General features: G+C 44.4%; 1 protein-coding gene across 2 annotated transcripts in view; it reads right to left on the minus strand.

Annotated features, from left to right (window-relative positions):
- LOC126187797 (colorectal mutant cancer protein) overlaps positions 1–14434 on the minus strand; it is a 582723-nt gene that overhangs the window by 498706 nt on the left and 69583 nt on the right. The gene's annotated exons all lie outside the window — the stretch shown is intronic.

Below are 14434 nucleotides of genomic sequence, written 5' to 3' on the forward strand. Positions count from 1 at the left end.
TGCTAGATACATAGTACCAAAGAGACCCGCAATTTGATAAGAAAAAATGGTTCAAATGGCTCTGAGCACTATGGGACTCAACATCTGAGGTCATCAGTCCTCTAGAACTTAGAACTACTTAAACCTAACTAACCTAAGGACGACACACACAGCCATGCTCGAGGTAGGATTCGAACCTGCGACCGTAGCTGTCGCGCGGTTCCAGACTGAAGCGCCTAGAATCGCTCGGCCACTCCGGTCGGCATTTGATAAGAGAATAATTAGTTTGGATTGTGGATACCAGAGAATATGTACAGAAAACATACAACATATTTCACACTGCATCTTGGTAAAGTCCGGTAGTGCAACATACCGCATAAAACCCATTTCAAAACAATTTCTACATACTGTCACCGACTGACTCCCTTACTCTGTCAATCAATCAATCAATTTGTCTGACTAGCTAGGAATATCTTTCGAGCAGTTCATTTTCATGTCAGGTATCGTAAAGCCATGATATGCAAAATGAAGTCGATTCTTTCTGCGTACAGTTCCCTTTTTCGGTCCCTCGACGTGTAACATTTTCCTCGTTTCGAAGCGGTACCAAAATGAGGGAAAAGTCATAGAATCTACAAAAACATTCAGTTTACAACGTTGATGAAAATTCTGTTTCATTCATGCAGTGTGTATATGATCAGTTATTTCCTCTCTTCTTCTGAGACTTTATAGGTGGATACAATAACATATCAAAATACGAAAGTAATCAGGATCGAAACATCGACAGAATGGTTCTTTCGTTCTGACAAGCAAAATCAGTCTTAACACTGGTTGAGGCACGCATTCTTGAAGGTTATGCATTCGTCAGCAAGTACATTATACAGTCTTAAATTTCCGATTAGTTTAGTTTTGCAATGATTTTTCTGAATGACGACCTGGGAACCCTTTCTGTGTTTCCTTCACATACTGCATCCTGGTCTCGGAGTCTCGCGATTAGAAATCTCATTAACCGCCTTTCTTCTGTCTGTTCATTTCTAGCAACAGAGATTAAGATAGCATTAAGTGTATTAAATCTTATGGTTTTTCATTTCGAACCACATTTACCCCAACTGATCTACTTCGATATTCAACCACCTACGCAGTCGACTTCTCAGCCTCAATACAAGAAATTTTCAAAGGTTCCCCATTCTGGTCATAAGGAAGATGACAAGTGATACTGACAATCGTTCGGTTACGTTGAATGCATAAAAGTGTTCACTCCCTGACCAGAATGTGATGCAAGTAGGAAGTATCGCTTTATGACAATAGAATCTAGAAGTATACCCTCTCTCTTCTGCTCATTAAGAAGTAATAAAGCAGATATACGAAAATAAAGGAAAAACGAGTTTCATCAACAACACAATGAAACGGAAACCAGATTATTACGACACTTACTTTGGCATAACGGCATCTTAAAGATCTTTAGTGTAAGATGTATACTGGGAGACATGTCACTCATACTAAAACGTGGAATGAACTACAGCCGCTGGAATTCAATAGTACAGATGTCAAGAGTCAGAGAAGAGCGGCTACATGAACAAGGTTTTAACTTAGATGACGACGACGACGACAACAACAATGGCAATGATAATGGTGGTGGCAGTGGTGATGGTGATGTTGGGGGTGGTAAAGGTAGGATGAAACTATAAGTCTATATCCACGACGAAGGGCTGCTGTACAGTTTTGGAGCATGTTTTATGCTCGCTTAATATGACATTTAGTGTTTGCCAAAGATTTCGTAGCGACACATTCGCATTTAGCTCAGTGCGAAAAGACGCAAAGATAGATACAACAGAAAGTTAGATAAAAGGGCACTTATGTCCGTGTAGTTGTGCGCCACAGATTGGCCATCTCCTTACTGAGCAGTCTGACTATCTTGACTACAACGTACACGTATAGTGAAGGAACTAGCACAGAGTACGGTGACGCTCGTGAAGAAATCCGAAGAACCCGGTCGAATAAAATAAGGTTCTTAGCTTTTAGAGGAGGAAAGGAAAATTAGGGTTTAATGCCGAGTCGATGATGACGTTATTAGACGAAGTGCAAACTATGGATGGACAAGGACGAGGAAAAAAATTGGCTGCGCGCTCTTAAAGGAATCGTGATTTGTCTCAAGAGATTACGGGAAACGGTAGAAAATCTAAATCAAAGAAGAGTTCGGTGCCTTACCATTGCGTCACCTCGCGCGGTGCCGGGCGTGGTGGTCTAGAAGCAGCTTGTCTGAGAGCCTCGTCGAGAGCTGAGCTAAAATGAAATGATCGTATTGCATTGATGACCGGGAATCACCACCTGGGGAAGTTCGGCCGCCGAGTTGCAAGTCTTTTCAATTACACCACACTGGGCGACTTGCGTGTCGATGATGATGAAACGATGATGAGGACAACACAACACCCACTCAAGCGGAGGAATCTCCGACCCGGCTGGGAATCGAACCCGCATCCGCTGCACGACAGTAAAACATTCTGACCACTCTGTTAAGGAAACGGACGACGCTGAGCCGCGCACTGCAGAGACCACGGCGTATTGGTCGCTGAATACTTGGCTATTGCACAGCTATTTTCTTTAACGTGCATTATTTGAAGTTTATCTTTGATCGTGATTGTGTGAAGCCCAATGCACTTGAATTCCATATTTTTATCGCCGAGAATGTTAGAAGTTCTTTAGATGAGATTATGGGTGTGCACTTTCGCAATTCGCTGTTATCGTTTACATGAAATGCAAAAGTTCGCTAATTTGCAGGCAAATAATTTAAGAGACAGGAGGCACAAATGATTTTACACATGCTAACAGCGTATACACTAGAATGAGATTTTCACTCTGCAGCGGAATGTGCGCTAATATGAAACTTCCTGGTAGATTAAAACTTTAGGACGCGGCGTGAGTCGTGCTTGGGTAGCTCAGTTGGAGGAGTACTTGCCCGCGACAGGCAAAGGTCCCGAGTTCGAGTCTCGGTCGGGCACACAGTTTTAATCTGCCAGGAAGTTTCAGCGTATACAATGATTAGCCAGAACGTTATGAACATCAGCATAGTAACTAGTATGTCCACCTTAGGCACGGATAACAGCGGCGACGCATCGTGGCACGGAAGCAATGAGACCTTGGTAAGTCGCTTTAGAGAGTTGGTACCAGATATGCACACACAAGTCACCCAATTCTCGTAAATTCCAGGGAAGGGGCAATGAGCTGTGACGCCACGTTCAATCACATTCCCACAACGTCCGATCGGTTTCAGATCTGGCGAGTTGAGGGGCCAACATACACTCCTGGAAATTGAAATAAGAACACCGTGAATTCATTGTCCCAGGAAGGGGAAACTTTATTGATACATTCCTGGGGTCAGATACATCACATGATCACACTGACACAACCACAGGCACATAGACACAGGCAACAGAGCATGCACAATGTCGGCACTAGTACAGTGTATATCCACCTTTCGCAGCAATGCAGGCTGCTATTCTCCCATGGAGACGATCGTAGAGATGCTGGATGTAGTCCTGTGGAACGGCTTGCCATGTCATTTCCACCTGGCGCCTCAGTTGGACCAGCGTTCGTGCTGGACGTGCAGACCGCGTGAGACGACGCTTCATCCAGTCCCAAACATGCTCATGCTCAATGGGGGACAGATCCGGAGATCTTGCTGGCCAGGGTAGTTGACTTACACCTTCTAGAGCACGTTTGGTGGCACGGGATACATGCGGACGTGCATTGTCCTGTTGGAACAGCAAGTTCCCTTGCCGGTCTAGGAATGGTAGAACGATGGGTTCGATGACGGTTTGGATGTACCGTGCACTATTCAGTGTCCCCTCGACGATCACCAGTGGTGTACGGCCAGTGTAGGAGATCGCTCCCCACACCATGATGCCAGGTATTGGCCCTGTGTGCCTCGGTCGTATGCAGTCCTGATTGTGGCGCTCACCTGCACGGCGCCAAACACGCATACGACCATCATTGGCACCAAGGCAGAAGCGACTCTCATCGCTGAAGACGACACGTCTCCATTCGTCCCTCCATTCACGCCTGTCGCGACACCACTGGAGGCGGGCTGCACGATGTTGGGGCGTGAGCGGAAGACGGCCTAACGGTGTGCGGGACCGTAGCCCAGCTTCATGGAGACGGTTGCGAATGGTCCTCGCCGATACCCCAGGAACAACAGTGTCCCTAATTTGCTGAGAAGTGGCGGTGCGGTCCCCTACGGCACTGCGTAGGATCCTACAGTCTTGACGTGCATCCGTGCGTCGCTGCGGTCCGGTCCCAGGTCGACGGGCACGTGCACCTTCCGCCGACCACTGGCGACAACATCGATGTACTGTGGAGACCTCACGCCCCACTTGTTGAGCAATTCGGCGGTACGTCCACCCGGCCTCCCGCATGCCCACTATACGCCCTCGCTCAAAGTCCGTCAACTGCACATACGGTTCACGTCCACGCTGTGGCGGCATGCTACCAGTGTTAAAGACTGCGATGGAGCTCCGTATGCCACGGCAAACTGGCTGACACTGACGGCGGCGGTGCACAAATGCTGCGCAGCTAGCGCCATTCGACGGCCAACACCGCGGTTCCTGGTGTGTCCACTGTGCCGTGCGTGTGATCATTGCTTGTACAGCCCTCTCGCAGTGTCCGGAGCAATTATGGTGGGTCTGACACACCGGTGTCAATGTGTTCTTTTTTCCATTTCCAGGAGTGTATAAACTGGAACTCGCCGCTGTGTTCCAGGAACGACTGCTTTACATTCCCGGCGCCTTGTGACATGTTGCATTATCTTGTTAAAAAATAACACTGCCGTCGGGAAACATGATCGTCAAGAAGTGGTGTACGTGGTCTGCAACCAGTGTACGATACTCCTTGGCCATCATGGTGCAATTTGCACGAGATCCACTGGACCCATGGATGCCCACGTGAATGTTCCCTAGAGCATAATTGAGCCGCCGTCAGCTTGTCTCTGTCTCACAGTACATGACGGATTAGCGCACTCGTATCGGTGTGATGAAGAAGTTGTCGGCATTCATCGCCATGTAACGCTCTGCCAATTCGCCAAAGTCCAGTGTACGATGGTCACGTGCGCATTTCAGTCTTAGTTACCCGTGTCGTGGTGTTAACGTTGGCACATGCAGATGTCGGCTGCGGAGGCCCATCGTTATGAGTGTTCTTCACGAGCGTCATCGTACTCGGCCCAGCACTAAAGTCTGATGTTAGTTCCGCCACAATTCGCCGCCTGTGCTGTTTTATGCTGTTTTACTAGGCTGCCCTGGATAGGTGGTCGCCCAACCCCACGACGTCTGTACGTGCTTTCATCTTGGTTCCGCCACGTGTTGAAGACACTCACCACAGCAGTCCCCGAACGCCAGACAAGTCATACAGTTTCCGAAATGCTCGTGCCGAGCACAATTTGTCGTCGGTCAAATTCAAGTAGATCGCGCGCCTTCCCCATTCTACATGCACACAGTGCGCTCTCTGATACTACATACACCGTGCGTGTGTGAGCAGCAGCCATTACTCGCCAGTTGACGCTACCATCGCCCGGACGGTTTTATATCGATATTAGATCGGTGGTCATAATATTCTGGCTGATCAATGTAAGTGAGGTTCAACAACACATGCTGGTCTAGAATTGCGCACCATAGAAGTATTCAAATTCCTATTTGAATACCATGTGTTCACGTACGTCAGGATTTAAGTGGACATGGACAATAAATTTCTGTTTATGGTGGGAGATGGAGATAACAGATTTTCCTTGCCGGATCTCAACAGAGTATACCAATTAGGATCGATTTACTGTAACACGTTACGTCATTAGTGCATCAGACTGCCGGGTATCTGTTGTCTAGGACGAACAGCCGAGGACGTGCGCGATACGCAACCCCACTGAGAGCTCGAGGTGGCGCGTGGCCCGGCTACCTTCCAGAGGCACCGGTCGAGCGCACGGCAGGCCCAGGCGTGTCAGCGCGCCTCTGACGTATCCACCCGTGTCGACAGACACCAACCCGGAAACGGAGAGCGTATATGTCCCACACACAGAGAACTTAGAAATGAACGCTGAGACAGTGCTGGCAAAGAGCAGTTACTAAACACAGCCTCCTAAAATTTGTTCACCAAAGATGACGGAGAAAATATTCCCGAATTCGAATCAAGAACAGCTGCCGACATGAGTAACGTAGAAGTAGATATTCTCTGAGCAGTGAAGCAACTTAAATCACTTAACAAAAGCAAGTCTTCTGGTCCACAAAGTATACCAGTTAAGTTCCTTTCAGAGTATGGTGATCAAATAGTTCCATACTTAACAATCATATACAACCTTTCGCTCGACGAAAGATCCGTACCCAAAGACTGGAAAGTTGCACAGGTCACACCAATATTCAAAAAGGTAGTAATCTACTAAATTACAGGCCCATATCATTAACGTCGATACGCAGCAGAATTTTGGAAAATGTATTGTGTTCGAACATTGAGAATCACCTCGAAAAAAACGATCTACTCACACACAGTCTATATGGATTTACAAACATCGTTCTTGTGAAACACAACTAGCTCTTTATTCGCATGAAGTGTTGAGTGCTATTGACCAGGGATTTCAGATTGATTTCGTATTTCTGGATTTCTGGAAGGCTTTTGACACTGTACCACATAAGTGAAATTGCGTGCCTGTGGCATATCGTCTTAGTTATGTGGCTGGATTCGTGATTTCCTGTCGGAGAGGCCATAGTTCGTAGTAACTGACGGAAAGTCATGGAGTAATATACAAATGATTTCTGGAGTTCCCCAAGGTAGTGTTACAGGCTCTTTGCTGTTTAGGAGACAACGTGAGCAGCCTTCTTAGGTTGTTTGCAAATGACGCTGTCGTTTATCGATTAGTAACGTCATTAGAAGATCAAAACGAATTGCAAAAAGATTTAAAAAATGTCTGTATGGTGCGAAAATTGGCAATCGACACTGAGGTCATCCATACGAGTGCTAAAAAAAAATCTGTTAAACCTCGGTTACACGATAAATCAGTAAAATCTAAGGGCCATAAGTTCAACTCAATACCTAGGAATTACAATTACGAATGACTTAAATTGGAAGGAACACGTAGAAAATGTTGTGGGAAAGGCTAACCAACGATTGCATTTCATTGACAGGATACTTAGAAAATGTAACAGATCTACTTAGAAAATGTAACAGATCTACTAAGGAGACTGCCTCCTCTTTTAGAATACTGCTACGCGGTGTGAGATCCCTATCAGATAGGATTGACGGAGTACATCGAGGAAGTTCAAAGAAGGGCAGCACGTTTTGTTTATAGCGAAATAGGGGAGAGAGTGTCACTAAAATGATACAGGATTTAGGGTGGACATCATTAAAACAAAGGCGTTTTTCGTTGCGGCTGAATCTTCTCACGAAATTTCATTCACCACCTTTCTCCTCCGAATGCGAAAATATTTTATTGACACTGACCTACGTAGGGAGAAACGATCAATCAGAGCTCGCACCGAAAGATATAGGTGTTCGTTTTCTTCCGAGCGCTGTACGAGACTAGAATAATAGAGATTATTATGAAGGTGGTTCGATGAACCCACTGCCAGCCACTAAAATATGATTTGCAGAGTATCCACGTAGGTGTAGATGAGTCAGAGCATACCGATTACAGTCAACGGAAAATGGAAGCTACAGAAAACACTGAAAACTGTGAGGCTGTCCTACCGAAATCCATACCATACAACAAAATTCAAAGGGAAACGGGCAGCAATGCAACTGAAGATCGTGTTGCAACACTCCGTAAAAGAAGATCATGTCAACCGCCAGCTGAAACTGAGACCCACAAAATGCAAGACAAATCACGTCAAATCGAGTTTAAGCACAAATTCGTGACACACCAGAAGGAAATAATAATAGTTAAAAAGAAGACATTGTCGATATTTCCAACAACAGTCAGGACGAGGACGACAACGGAAGCAGTGCCTCTCTCAGCCCAAGTAAAAGAACAAATATCTTGAAGTTCCGCCAGCCAATGGTTACACTGCAAGCAAAAGAAAACATGAAGCAAGAAATGAGGATAAAACCTTAAGTACACTCGTTCCGGCGACTGAAATGGAAGCCAAGGAGGATTGTGGGGCATCGATAACCATTTGATCATTTCAATGTTGACTGATACTGGCGATAATCTTCACTGAATCAATCCTGAGTCATTGATGGAAACAGAGGAAATCAATAGTATTACTGTATCACTGGAGGAAATGACCCCAGTCAGTTTTACATACAATGCCTTAAAGAAATTTTAAATGTGGCTTTAGATAAATTTGCCAACAGTGTGATCAACAGAAGAGAATTCAACTCAATTGACTAGCGACGAGTTCTCACATCACGTTGATGAGCATGTTCCGCATGATGGACCGGCTCTTTTCTGAGCATCCACGAGCCACGTCGAGAAAAACGCTTGGTGTGCTTCGCGTTGAAAAATACGCGGGCATTCAAATCCGGGAGCAATAGCGAAAACAAAAAGTAGCGTCATGGCGGCGCAGTGATGTTTGCTGAACCTGAACGCGGAGTTAGTTCAGTGTTCACTCCACTACAGCTCGTTTTACACGAGCGGCTTTCTGGTCAACATCGACTCCTCGTGGTTGGTACGCGTCACGTCCTGCATGTAAACAAGCCGTTAACTTCGTCGCGTGTGTCGAGTGTTGAGTTCTAAAATCCTGAATATGACGGGGAGAATGTGTATGCGTAGAAACAGAGCACTGTGACAGTCTCTGCTAACATCGGAAGTTAACCTATTCCCCCTTCATTCACGTTATAATAATGGATTTTGTGCTTTCCTCTCTTGTTAATTTGTATTTTATTTTTCGCTACATTTTAGTGACGCACTGAAAAAGTTGCACGAGCACTTGATATTTTTCCTGTTAGTGTTATCCTACAAGAAACCAAACATCTGAAAGCAATATTTTTTAAGTTTCTGAGTACTTAGACAAAGAAAAAGTCTATGGATAAATTAGCTAAACGCTTTTAACGAAAATTCTTTCAACAGTGAAAAAGAAAGATACACTGAACGAGAAAATTTTCGGCGATGTTTTTGGCACTTAGAAACAAACATGATACACAGGGTTAAGCAAAAAGGTACATGTTTTCCTCTAAAAATTGTTTCTTATCTTGTGTATGTATTTTCTCGAGCGCAAAGTTGTTCATGTTTTGAAACTTTTGGACGGTACTTCTCCATTTCTTTCAGTTCTCAACAGTGTGGAAAATGTACTATACATCTTTTGCCAAGAACATCCACTACGAATTTTACTTTGGACATTAATAAACTTCTGTTAAAATTTCTAGTTTCTTCATTCTGTTACTATATTTCGAATTTTTGCAACACGAACTGTCCCTAATTACCTGACTTTCACGGTTCTGGCTCCTAATTGCACAGCAACAGCACTCACAAAATTAAAATTTGGCCCCGTCCTGTAACAACTCGACTTATCGTTATAGGCGAATCTCTGTGCAGGAATGAGGCAGTGGCGCTGCAATACATTCGCTCGTCACTAGGGCTGCTACATGTCGTATGCATCCGTTACTGAGTAACAAGAATTCCACTAGGCTCGAAGTGCCGTTTCGTTAGTGCCTCAAGAGTTTCGTTTCTTCCGTGTGTTCTTCCCTATACGCAATTCGTGTCAGACTCGGGCCAAATCAGTAGTTTTCGGATTGCTATAATTCGCTGCCCTCAGCATACCCTGAGTAGAAGCATTTCCTTATTCGCCTTTCCGCACGTTCGTACCCACTTGGCAGCTTTCGTGTTCCTCCAATTTCTTATTTTCAACGAAGCAAGTCGACAGTGACAGGAAACATCGAACACATTTTGTCACTCACCCTGTTTTCTTCCTCCATATATAATTCTTGTTCGACTCGGATGGAGTCGGCTGTATTCGTAACCCTCTAATTTCCTCGCTTCACAGGCTACAGTTTCCGTCATCTACCGTATGGCAAATCGCCCACAGGAATAACTGTGTTTTCATTCGCTCTACCAAGTGGCCGGAACACGCCTGCTGCCATGGTTCAAATGGTTCTGAGTACTATGGGACTCAACATCTGAGGTCTTCAGTCCCCTAAAACTCAGAACTACTTAAACCTGACTAACCTAAGGACATCACTCATATCCATGCCCGAGGCTGGATTCGAGCCTGCGACCGTAGCAGTCGCGCGGTTCCAGACTGAAGCGCCTAGAACCGCTAGGCCACAATGGCCGGCACATATTAATCACATACTCTGTGGCCCAAGGTCTCTTAGCCTTCAATATTTGTTCCTTTATCTCCACCCTTACTTACGTGATTTCTTACGTTTATTCCGTTTACCGCTCTTCGCCTTGAAACATATTCTTATTTATTTCCGTAGGTGGATGTGTCCTGTATATTTTATTGGATAACGTACCATTTTTTGGTGATTGCGGGGCGTTCTGTACTCTTGCCAGTGGACCTCTGGTGTTTTTACTCGGTGGACATGTCCGGCAAATTTTATTGGATGACGTGCCATTTTTTGTGATCCTGGGACTTTCTGTACGCTAGGCAATGGTCCTGAGTGTTCTCAATCGGTGAGTTTGTCTTTGGTTACGCTCTTTTCACAACTCAGATCGTGGTTTCAAAGTCGTTTTATTTACTGACAATGTAGCTTTATAGAGGATTCCTGACTCATAAATTTGTACTGAGGAAACCCGTTTTCTGCAGATGTCTGATGATGAACCTGTGACAGTGAAACGCGTCACAAATTAAATAAATAAAAAACGATTTTGCAACCGAGGCTACTTATTCTTTCTTGTTTAAAACATATCTCCTGCCGATTCTGACTTTCAGCCTGGAGTGCTGTGTAATTAACGAAGCAGATTCCAGCAAGTCGCACGCACGCAAAATGAAGATTTTGTGATCACCTTGCAGAAGACTTGAAGAGCTAACAGTAGGAATGAAGACATCGGAAGAGAGATGCAAGTGCATCTATCAGTGGCTGAGAGACTGAGTGACGCACGGCTCAAGTGCTTTCGACACTTGAGGAAGTTGGATAACCGCCTACCAGAACAATACTTAGACAAAAATATGCAGGGGGAAAGGCCAATAGAATGACCCAAAAAAAGATGGCTGCATCAAATTAATCCTTTATTCAGCGATGTTGCTCTCAAGCAATATCAAAATTGCACACTATTTCCTACGGTACCTTTCAGGTTTCGTCCACTGATGGCCGATGGCACTTGCAAGCAATGTTTAAAAACTCATATAAAGCGACACTCTGTTGCCTTTGGTGATAAATTTCTGAATAGTACGCATATTTAGCAGACACTGAGCAAGATAGCGTGAGCGTCAGTTACAGGTGTAGCAGTTTCTTTCAATTTTGTGGTGCTGTTATTTCTCGTACTACGAAAATTACTTATAAACGGAAAGCGGATGTCTTGAAGGTGAGTTGATACAAAATTTGTCAGCAAGTTCTTATCTGGAGCATTGCAAATGGACTGATCTCTTTTGGGAAGAGAAACTCTGGCTTTGGCTATTGGATGGAGAAACAAGTCCAGAAGAAGAAGAAACAAGCAGCTGTTATGCCAGTGAATAATGTGTGATATGATAGTTTTTGTCATTGGCCAGAGGATGAGGCAAAATGGAACATGATGGCTTTGCCCTCAGGAGTATTCGACTGTGGATCTGTTCTGTGCTTTGTACCGAAAAAATATCGTTTCACTACATTTCACATTAAATACTGCAAGATGCAACATTCTTTTCTGCCACAGGAACAACATTGTAGTGTTGATGTTGTAGCGCCCATGGGCCTTCTGTGACAATATGCAGGGTAAGTCAAAAAGGATTTTACAATTTTGAAATGATATACAAATTATTGAGACAACTTGCAGATTCGGTAGATGCGTTATTTTGTAGCAAACAACAAGTTTGATTCACGTGGAGCATCAGTACTCCATTCCGCCACCAGGAGCGCTAGCGTACTGTAGTGTTAAAATAGCTACTTTCAATGGTGCGGTGCGTGCTGGCTCAAATGGCTCTGAGCACTATGGGCCTTAACTTCTGTGGTCATCAGTCCCCTAGAACTTAGAACTACTTAAACCTAACTAACATAAGGATATCACACACATCCATGCCCGAGGCAGGATTCGAACCTGCGACAGTAGCAGTCGCGCGATGCGGTGCGTGCTCGCTGCCTGTTTCGGTTTCATGAAACGAACTCTGCAACATCCGTTCGGCGTAAATTTCGCATTGAATAGGCTAAAGAATCCCCAAGCAGGCCTGCAATTCACTCTTGGCATAATAACTCTGTTGAGACGAGGTGTTCACTGCAAAAGAACGTTTACACTCGAAATAATGCAGCTTCACAATGGCACAGCACATCAGTGATGCAGACAAGCTTGCTCGTGGGAAAATTTGTGCGGAAATGTTGCATCGTATAGAGGACGACGAGACATTCCTTAACAGTATTGGTTGAAAACAGTCTTGGTTGCAATTTTAGTTTTTTATTTTTCAACAACGCGTTTCACCTTATTTCGGCATCTTCAGGTTGATCTTAATTTGGTATTTCTTAGAACGATCCTTTAGACAGTGTAGCCAAAGAGCATCGTCGAATACATCAGGCCAACATCGCCTTCGTTAAACTCAGTAAAAACTTCCTAGATGGACGTGAGTGACACCAAGACTTGCATAACGCGTTCCCGTTCACAGGAGCGAGTAATAGAATAAGATGGGGCTCAAGTAGTAAGCCACAGATGGAGTGGAAACATTCCTTAACACAATAATCTTTAACGCTGAGTCACCATTTCGTATCAGTGATATGGTGAATACCCAGAACTGCAGAATATAGAGTAGCAAAAATTCACATGCAACCCTGGAACTCAATCATGACAACCCCAAAGTTAATGTGTTTTGTGCCCTTAGCAAACTGAAAGTGTATGGCCCTTTCTTCTTCGTGGAGAAAACTGTCACTGGTATTGTGTATGTGGAAATGCTTGCATACTTTTTAATCCCATTGATGGATGGAGATGACCAAGATGGAATGGTTTATTACCAGCAAGACGGTGCACCATCTCATTTCCTCACGGAACTTCAAGGTTTCCTCGATAATACCTTCCCAGGTCGCTGGATTGTGCCGTGAAGGGCAAATCACATGGCCACCTCGCTCCCAAGACTTGGCATCACGGGATTTCTTCCTCTGGGGTTTCATTAAAGACCTTGTGTATGTTCCTCCCCTACAAAACAACTTAGCCGACCTGAAAAATCGAATGTATGCGCTGCCGTCCCACAAGTTACGCCCGATTTGTTGCAACGCGTGTGGGGAGAAACTGATTACCGTTGAGATGTTTGCCGCATCACAGATGGTAGTCAGAGAAAAGCAAAATTACGTTTACCACTTTTAGGTGAAATCTGAGGTTGTTTGCTTAAAAAATGATATGTGTCTACCGATTCTGTAAGCCATCTCAATAAATTTCTATATCATTCCAAAGTTGTAAAGTCCTTCTGGCACACCCTGTACTTACAGAGAGCATATTGCAATTTGAAAAAAAAAAAGTACTTAAAACTGTTCACGTGAATACATCTATCTAATTTAAATACTAATAAAACTAAATAAATCACGGAATAATGTAGATAGAGAGGCACAAATTGACACACATGCTTGTAATGACATGGGGTTTTATTGGAAACAAAAAAATACAAAAGTTCAAAAAATGTCCGACAGATGGCGCTTCATCTGATCAGAATAACAATAATGAGCATAACAAAGTAAGACAAAGCAAAGATGATGTTCTTTACAGTAAATGCTCAATATGTCCACCATCGTTCCTCAACAATAGCTGTAGTCGAGGAATAATGTTGTGAACAGCACTGTAAAGCATGTCCGGAGTTATGGTGAGGCACTGGCGTCGGATGTTGTCTTTCAGCATCCCTAGAGATGTCGGTCGATCACGATTTCAGGTAACCCCAAAGCCAATAATCGCGCGGACTGAGGTCTGGGGACCTGGGAGGCCAAGCATGACGAAAGTGGCGGCTGAGCACACAGTCATCACGAAACGACACGCGGAACAGATCTTTCACGCATCTAGCAATATGGGGTGGAGCGCCATCGTAATAAAACCCCATGTCATTCAAAGCATGTGTGTCAATTTTTACGTCTCTATCTACATTATTCCGTGGTTTATTAAGTTTTCAAATTTATACTGACTTTTTTTATCACCCGGTACTTCTGTGTGTGCCAAATAATGGATTAAGGACGATCTGAAGGCTAGTGGCGACTGGGAAGCCGTATCGAGACATGAACTATATGAAGATAGAGCAAATTGGAGGCAAATTGTTCATAAACACCCTGTCCGCCTTGCTAGAAAGATAGTGACCGACTACATAGGGTACAAAACTGGATCGTTACTTTTACAGTACTAGTTTCCACGAAAGGGGGCAAGAAAGTCGCTCGTGTATGACACAGGGAC

This window comes from Schistocerca cancellata, chromosome 1, assembly GCF_023864275.1.
Source record: "Schistocerca cancellata isolate TAMUIC-IGC-003103 chromosome 1, iqSchCanc2.1, whole genome shotgun sequence".
Classification (NCBI taxonomy): domain Eukaryota; kingdom Metazoa; phylum Arthropoda; class Insecta; order Orthoptera; family Acrididae; genus Schistocerca; species Schistocerca cancellata.